Below are 9537 nucleotides of genomic sequence, written 5' to 3' on the forward strand. Positions count from 1 at the left end.
TTTCCCCCAACCATAAGCAAATACTACTGGGCAGGGATCTTACCCCATGTAAGCTCTGGTGCTGCAAGTGTATTTTGCATAATTCTCTAAATCCCTAATCCTACAGCATTTAGTGGAAAGAAGGAGAACACATCTGCTAGGCTCAAGAGATGTAAAACTCTCAAGCCTGAATCAGCCCTTATATTCCCATTAACTAAAATTTAGATGGAAATTTTGGCTTTGCTTGTAGCAGACCCATTTCTTGCTTGTTTATGTAACAATACGGTGTAAGTGAGCAAAGCAACCTGCTGCTCAATCAAGAAACGACTCATATTAAATCTGAAACCAAGAGATCTAGCTAAAAATTCCTAGGAATCAGACAGTCAAGTACCGTCTAATTTTTTTAACGTGCCATGTTGAAAGGATTGAGCTCAATTCCTCTCCCACCCCCAATGAGGCTAAATAAAAAGAGCTCAGAGTTTATTCAGGTGTTGACTCAAGACCAGGGCAGTTGCTAAGGCAGAGAAGCCAGCCCTACCCTCACCCCTAATTCAGTTCCCTAGTGGCAAGAAACAGGAGCTGCCAGTTCCCAGGAGACCAACTCCATTGAGTTTATTTCTGACTATTGTAGGAGATGCAAACACCATGTCAGGTATCATGGCAGAAACAACTGGAGGACCTAGCAATGTATACTGTTAACACAGAAACTTAGCTTCCCAGCCTCTGGGGAATCTCACTATCACCTCACAGCCAGACATCACTGACCTTCCCTAGAATTGAGAAATTCAGACTTCCTGAATGTACAAGCAGTCTGAAAAATTCTTGCTCAGAATGTAGCCAGCAATTGATCAGTGTGGCATGCAGAAGGGATTCCTGCCTTGGGCTGGAGTTGAAACTAAATGATACTTCTACAGGACTAAAATTCTAACTATGCTACCAAGGACAGTAAGGACTGGGGACAAGATGGAGCAAAACCTTTATCTGGAAGCCAGCATGGTTAGCTTGCATCTTGAAGCAGAATCTGGTCATCTTCCATGATTTTAAATGAATGAAAGAAAAAAATATTATATAGCACTTATTATTCAGGCACTGCTCTAAGCACATTAAATATTTACACATTTCAATCTTTATACCAACCCTATGAGAAACATACTATTATTATCCCCATTTTATAGATGAAGAAATTTAAAGCACAAATTAGTAAGTAATTTGCCACATCAATGTTGTACTAGAAGTCCTAGTCAGAGCAATTAGATGGGGAAAAGAAATAAAGACATCTAGGTTGGAAAGGAAGAAGAAAATTGTGTTTACTGACAGTATGATTGTCTATGTAGACTCTTATGGAGTCTACAAAGAAGCTACTAGAACTAATAAGTGAGTCTAGCAAGTCCATTAGTTGCTAGGGCTGTTGTAACAAAAGTACCATAGATTGAGTGGCTTAGACAACAGAAATTTATTTTCTCACAATTCTGGATGGATGAAGTCTGAGATTAAGGTGTTGGAAAATTTGGTTTCTTATAAGGCCTCTCTCCTTGGCTTGTCTGTGTTACAGTCTCCTCCTCATATAAGAACATCCGTCAAGGGGGGAGGGTATAGCTCAAATAGTAGAATGTATGCTTAGCATTCATGAGGCCCTGGGTTCAATCCCCAGTACTTCCTCTAAGAATAAATAAATAAGTAAACCTAATTGCCTCCCCCCACCAAAAAAGAAAGAAAGAAAGAAAGAAAAGAACATCAATCATATTGGATTCGGACCCACCTAATTTTAACTAAATTACCTCCTTAAGGACCCTATCTTAAGATACAGTCACATTCTGAGGTACTGGGAATTAGGACTTCAACATGTCAATTTAGAGGGTACACTATTCAGCCCATAACAACAAGGTTGCCGCATACAAGACCAATATATCGAAATCAAATTGAGTTTCTACACTTTAGCAATGAACAATCAGAAATCAAAATTTTAAAAATAATATTTATAATAGCATCAAAAATTATGAAATGCATAGGGATAAACATGGCAAAAGATGTGCAAGACCATAGAGTAAAAACTACAATACACTACTGAGAAAAATTAAAGAAGACCTAAATAAATAGAGAGATATACTATGTTCATGAATTGGAGGACTCAATATTGGAAAGATGTCAGTTCTCCCCAAATTGATCTATAGATTTAATGCAATCACAATCAATATCCCAGCAAGTTTTTATTTCTGTAGAAACTGACAAACTGATTCAAAATTTCATTAGAAAATATAAAGGATATAGAAGAGCCAAAACAGTTTTGGAAAAGAACAAAGTGGAAGGACTAACACTCTGATTTCAAGACTTATTATAAAGCTACAATAATCAAGAGAATGTAGTATTGGCATAAAGTTAGACAAATAGATCAATGTGATAGAATATTGTCCAGAAATAGGCCAATATATATACATATGGACCACTAATTTTTTTTTTTGACAATTGATTTCTGACATAGGTGCAGAAAAGTGGAGAAAGGAACCTTTTTGACAAATAGTGCTGTAACAATTGGATATCCATATGCCGAAAAAAAAAAAAGAGCTTCAATCCATATCTTGTACCATATACAAAAATTAACTGAAAATCGCTCATAGATCTAATTGTAAAAGCTAAAACCAGGAAACTCTTATAAGAAAATGAAAGAGAAAATCTTTAGGATGTCTGGTTAAGCAACTATTTATTAGATACAATACTGAAAGCATGATCCACAAAAAATTTTGACAAATTCGACTATATTAAAATTAAGAACTTCTGCTCTTCTGAGAAGAATTAAGAGATAAGCTACAGACTAGAAGAAAATGTATGCAAAGTGTATGTTTGATTAAGGACTTGTATCTAGAATACATAAAGAACTCTTAAAATTCAAAAATTAAAACAACTCAACAGAAAAATGGGCAGAAGATTTGAGCAGACATTTCATCAAAGGAGGTATAGGAGTGGCAAATATGCATATGAAAAGACGCTCAACAACACCAGTCAGTAGGAAAATGCAAATTAAACCACAATTAAACACCATTACACACCTACTAGAATGGTTAAAAATTTGAAAACTCACTTAGTGAAGAAGTGGAGGAGCTGAGCTCTCATACACTGTCATGAGGGATGTAAAATGATATAACTACTTTGGAAAACAGTTTGACAGTTTCTTACAAAGTTAAACATATACCTGTCATATGACCCAAGCATTCCACTCCTAGGTATTTACTCTAGGGAAATGAAAGCTTATGTTTATACAAAGATGTGTACACAAATGTTCATAGCAGCTTTATTTAAATTAGCCAAAAAACAAAAACAACCCAAATGTTCATCAACACACGAATGAATAAGCAAATTGTGATATATCTGTACAATGGAATACTATTCATCAACAAAAAGAAATGAGCTAGTGATATATACACAACATGGATGAATCTCAACATAATTATGCTGAGTGAAAGAAGCTAGACCAAAAAGAATATCTACTGTATAATTTCTTTTATAGAAAATTCTAGAAAACCCAAATTAATCTATAATAACAGAAAGCAGATTGGTGGCTGCCTAAAAATGGGAAGCTATGGGGAGAGATGGGAGATAGGGAAGACAAAGGGGCATGAGAAAAGTTTTGGAGGTGATGGATATGTTCACTCTCTTGATTGTAGGGAAATGTATACATTGATGAAAATGTATCATTATAAAATGTTAAATATATGTACTTTATTGTACTGTATATCAATTATAGCTTAATAAATACATTTAAAACATAGCTCTGGATAGATGCAACCATCTATAAGGATGTTATGCACCTCCATCCCAGTGCCAAGCACAGTGCCTGACATCATATCCCTTCTGGGTAAAATATGAAATCATTCACTGAGTGTTCCACTCACGAACTTCATGAAGTAACTCTGGGTCCCTTTTCCCCATTATACATCTCTGTTAAATTATTTGCTGCACTGTAAAAATCTTCAATCTTTCTTTCTTCCCTGCTAGATAGTGAGCTCTTCAAGGGAAGGACCCTGATTTATTTATTTTTCAAGCCTTAGGTTTTAGCCCCCCAGATGTTTATTAAATTAAAAAAGTAGACAGATGAATCAAGCAATCAATCAAATCACTATGCAAAAGGATCAAGGCATCAGTACCATCAGGAGAACTGTCTCCTCCTATTTCTCAAACAGAAGGAGGTACTTCTCATTGCCATGTTCGGCTCCTGCGAGCTGGCAGTGGAGGCAGTGGAGGGGGCTGATGACAGAAGGCTCCGTCAGGCTTCCCCTTATCTTACACTCCTTATTTGAAGTGTTAGTCCTAAAGTTCCCAAAACATCATTAGCCCAAGGCATGGCTGAGGGCAAGGCAGGTCCTAACGGAAGTCACCACACCCTCTCCTGTCCAGCACAGATCAAGTCCACAAACAAAGAAGCAGCTTCCTACTGCCTTTCACCTCTGCCCTGGACCCTCTGGCCCCTTCTTCAGTTGTGTCCCTCACCTTCCCCCAGATCTGGGTAACAGTAGCTTATTCACTCATTCCTTTAGGTATTGGACTGCTGAGGGGAGCTGTGTGTCAGGCCTGCAGCCGCTACTAGGACAAAGTGGTACAGAGAATCCCTGCCCCCCAGTCTAGGGGGAGACCAGCCAGTGCCTCAAGAACAGGCTGTGCCCCTCTTTCAGCTGCTGCCAAGGAGGATGAGAGGGAGACACAGCTGAGTTAGATCTGAGATTCTTATAGGCTCTTCCATGTGCCATAGTTGTGTCCTTAGGTAAGTGACTAAACTCTCTAAGCCTCAGTTTTCAGCTCTGTAAAATGGCAAGCGTTATATAACCCTCCTCCAATGTGTTCTTAGGAGGATCTGTTAGGTAAGGCGGAGCTAAGCATTCCAAAAGGCATGCTTTCTTAAAAAGTAGCTCTCAGCTCCTTAGTGTCTCACACCAAAAAAGGTCCAAGACTTAGTAAATATAAGAATCTGCCTTACACATAGCAGGCACTCAATAAATAGTTGCTTCTAGAATAAGATTCTTTAGTCCCCAGAGACCCCCTCCTTCCTATGCTGACACTATCTCCTGGTGACAGTACCAAGGGTGGAGGGGTCTGGGGGTCCTGCTAAGAAGTTTCTCTTTGCTCTATCTTCAGAAACTCTGAATTCAGTCGAATGACATCTAGATGGCTATGCCCACACGTTCAGGCATGTGAAACTACATGAGAGATGCCTGTTCTCAGCCCTCATGACCTTCTAAGTGAATCTGCCTGCCTGTTCCTTATTAGAAATGCTGGCTTATCAAAGGTCAGTCTGGGTCAGCGGCTAATTAGACCAAGACGAACAAGGATCCCAAAGACAGCTAATCCACAGGCTGGCTAATGACCTGGCATGAAAATATGAGGCAGTCAATTGAATTCCTCTCATGGGACTTGGGAATCCTTATTACAGGAACTGAGCAGAAAGATCCCGTGGTAAACTTGGGGCTAGTGAAGCATGTGTGACAGCTACACGGAAGGAACCAGGAAGGAGCAAAGGATCTCTGGATAAGCCGAGTGGGGATTGCAGAACAGGTGTGTGGAGACAAGAGAAACCACGGCACCTGATGAACGCCTCGGAGAGAGAAAGGCAGGGAGTCCCCTCACTGGCTGGTGGCTTCCTAGACCCCATTCCCACGAGGCTGGCAGGTTCTTGTGCCTGCCCTTAGATGTGTGAACAGCTGTAGCATTTCTGTGAACAACCCCACTCGCCCCAGCCACCTAATACCTTGCCTTACACAGAAATATTTTCTCATGATTAATTCCTTAATCTTCAAAAAATACTTCTTAAAAAAAAGACATGCACACATGAGTATCTACCTTCTGCCGCTACTCATAGGTGACAGAGTCTGAAAGAGCAAAACACAAATAACCCACATTGTGATTCTAGATTGATACAAAGAAGAGAAAGTTTATCTTGACCCCTTGCCCCAGTCCTAGTTAGGTGTCTTTCTGAGCACAGCCTGTAGCGTTGGGGCTTCCCTGTATTATGACAATCTATTTTTTATTTCTTCTATTTATTCATCAAATATTTACTAAACAGCCCTCACTACCTACCAGTTGTTGCCTGCTCTCTTTGACTCCTTTTCCTAAGGAAGAATAATGCCTCATTCCCATTTTGCACCTGCAGGGCCTGATGTAGAGAAGGTACTAATAAATGCTTGTTGAACGATCAATGTCTCCACCTCAGGTGGGGCAAGAAGCAGAGGGATTTTCTACCTTCTATTCTGAGGTGGTGCTGAAAAGGGAAAATTAAGCAATCAGGAAATATTCCTGCAGCAAAGCATAAGATACTTAGAGCTGGACCCCATTTACATGCGGAACAATGATCTAGTTTCAACTGGACTTTTCAACCACTTGAATGACAGATTTCTGCACATTTGGCCTGGCTCTGACTCAAGCATGGACATGCAAAAGCCATGGATCAGCCATTACCTAAACCAGTGGTTTGTGTATATATACATATATAATTTTTTTCTTCATTGCCTGCAAACAACCATGAACTGATAAGAGATGATTTGAAAAGATGCGCTCCAGCTTTTCACATCTAAGTGTGAACTTAGCCAACTTAAACACTCAAGTTGAAATGTAGTGTCAAGACTTCATTTAAATTTAAACCAAATCATTTGCTATCAGTTTAAGATATTGACTCTATGGTGTTGCACCACCTATACCCCTTTTCCAGGGATCCCCTCACACGTGCTGGGCTTGTTTGTGACTGAAAAGGCCACTCTTGCTGTAAAGCCTAAATTGGTGAAGGGGTGAGAAGCAGCCTCAGTATCCATACCGCTTGCCCTCCTTCCCTGGATAACTGGATTTGTGTGACATCTGTGGACCCCCTGCGACAAAAAGAAGTGGTAAGAAAGAGCAAGGAGGACATGTAAGTTACATGAAATCTGCAAGATGTTTTCTCTGAGGTTTTGATATAATCTACCTTGGGTTTGAGTGGTGTCAGTTAGCAGGTCCAAGAGGGCCAGAGAAGGCCTTTGAGTCAGACCTGTCCCATCACTTAATATTTTAAGAACAGGAAGGAAGTGTAAAGTTTACATATTAAGTCTTTAAGGACAAAGTCTCAAAAAAGGTCACCGTGTGATGTTCTAATACAAAATAGACAGCTATCTCCAGCAGAAAGAGGAAGTTTCTTAGACCTCCCATTTCTCCTGTCCCTCATGATGAAGGAACAGTATTAGCAACATGAGATCATATCTCTAGTGCTTGCAAACCACCCTCCGCCAACACTGTAGGTGTCTGCAGAGCTTCCCCTGTCTACCCAGTAATGCAGCCTATTTAGCTTTTGTTTGACCCACGAGCACCTTATTTCAGCCTTGGGTATTAGGACTGATGCCATTCATTCACTCATCAAACCACTCCCGAGTTTTCCAGACAGGGAGAAGGGGAGGAGGAGGACAGGAGGAGGTATGTGAAGAAGACTAGACGTCAATAAAGTTCTTCAGACAACTCACAGACTAAAAGGGGAGTTAAGCTTAAAAACAATGATAAGTCAGTGTGATATGTGCTATAACAGCATTCAAAGTACCAGGAAGGCCCAGTGGTGGGCCACCCTTGGGCCAGGGGAGGAGGTGGGAAGGCTTCAGGAAAGGGTGCTATTTGAGTTGGAGCATAAAAGCTAAGTAGAAACTCACCAGGCAAAGAAGAAGGAGTCTTCCAGGCAGGGGCCCAGCATGTTCAAGGGCTCTGAGCCGTGGAGGAGCAGGTGGGAGAGTGGTGAGTGGGTGTGGCTGGAGCATAGGGTGGGAGAGAGTCAATAGTCATAGTCAGGGAGAGGAACCTGGAGTAGCAGTTTGGGGACATGCAGTGAAGTTCTTTGACTGCTGTGCTAAATAGTTTGGAGTTTTATTCAAAATAGTAGGGGGTCTCTGAGGAGTTTGAAGCAGAGAGAGACACAATCACATCAGCATCTTAGAACAATCTCCCCAAGGCAACATGGAGGATACATTAGAGGGGAGACAGAGACCAGTTCAGTGGGGCCACATTCCTAGAGGACCTGTGCCATGTGCTGGGACTTCAAAGGCGGACAGAAGGCCATCCTGCCTTTCAGAAGCAACCAAGAGAGTATACCATTTATCTATTGTCATGTACGTTACTAGTAACTTAGTGACTTAAAACAGCACATATTCATTATTCCAGAGTTTTTATGAGATGCGACGTGGCTTAGCTGGGTCCTCTGCTTTAGGGCTGGGGTTTCATCTGAGGCTCCACTGGGGAAAGATCTGTTTCCAAGCTCATGTTGTTGATGGTGGTATTCAGCTGCTTGCTGACTTTGGCCAGAAGGGGCCCCCAGTTCTTTGTCATGTGGACCTCCTCTGCATGGCCACTGACTTCATCAAAGCATGTGAGCTGAGAAGGCAATAATAGAGTCTACTAACAAGGCAGAAGGTGTGATCTTATATAACAATCACAGAGGTGCTAGCTCATCACCTTTGCCATTTTCTATTGCTTAGAAGCAAGTCCCAGATACCACCCACACTCAAGGGGAGGGGATTACACAGGGGTAATCTTAAACTATCTCAGAACAATCAGGGGAAAATAAAGTAGGAGTACTCTGGGGTCAAGGGGGGTGGGGGCAATGAGTCCAAAGAGAGTTTATCTGGACATATCTGGCAACTGTGGGGATGCTTCCTTGAGGAGCTCAGTTAGGAAGGCATTACTGTATTCAGTATCCTATGAGATACTGAATATCTGAACTTCTCCTATTATTTTGTTATTATCAACAGGGTCCTTTGGTTTAAAAATCTGTGATGGACACAGGGTTGGATCCCTGCTCTGTCATTTAAAGCTACGTGCATTTGGAAATTAGGTAGCCTTTCCAGCATCAGTCTCCTCATCTGCAAAATGGGGATACCGCTACTTATCCCGCAGGGCTCTTGAGGGGTTAAATGGGATGACATATATGAAAGAACTTAGCACGGGCCCTGCCACTTACAAGCTTAGCCAGCAACTAAGGCCACATCATAAATAAAGCCAATAGTACAAACCCAGATGGGCATTAGGCTTTGTTCACAGGCAAAGCCATCCTTGGCTGTGACAGAGCCTGGGTTTCAGACTTCTCCTGAAAGGGCTGTGACCAAGACTGTCATGGACATGCCCAATGTCAAGGCCACCTAAGTGGTAAAACAGGAGGCCCTGCATCTCGTGGTGTGGACACTCCATCCATTTGGCGACTACCTGATAAGTACGTGCCAACTGCCCTCTAGGACTTGGGCTCCAGGGCCACGTCCTCCTCTCCAGAAGCTCTGCCAGGGCCCCCACATGGGAAGATCCCCTCCACCTGTAAGGTCCAGCATTCATCTGATGGTGTGGCACTGTTGGGCCCAGGGTAGGGGGAGAGCAAGGGGAGAGGATATGAAGCCAAGTACGGCACGGTGGACTTAGAGATAGCAGAAATTCCTCAAGGCCATTACACCTTTCTCTCCTTGAACAATTGTAACTAAAATGACAGATGGCCTCCTATTGCCCCATCCTAGCCTCCAGAGTCCACAGCTTCCAACAGTGGACTTGACTTCTATGTCCCCCAGTCTTACTTATCTATTA

This window comes from Camelus bactrianus, chromosome 23 (assembly GCF_048773025.1).
Source record: "Camelus bactrianus isolate YW-2024 breed Bactrian camel chromosome 23, ASM4877302v1, whole genome shotgun sequence".
Taxonomy (NCBI): domain Eukaryota; kingdom Metazoa; phylum Chordata; class Mammalia; order Artiodactyla; family Camelidae; genus Camelus; species Camelus bactrianus.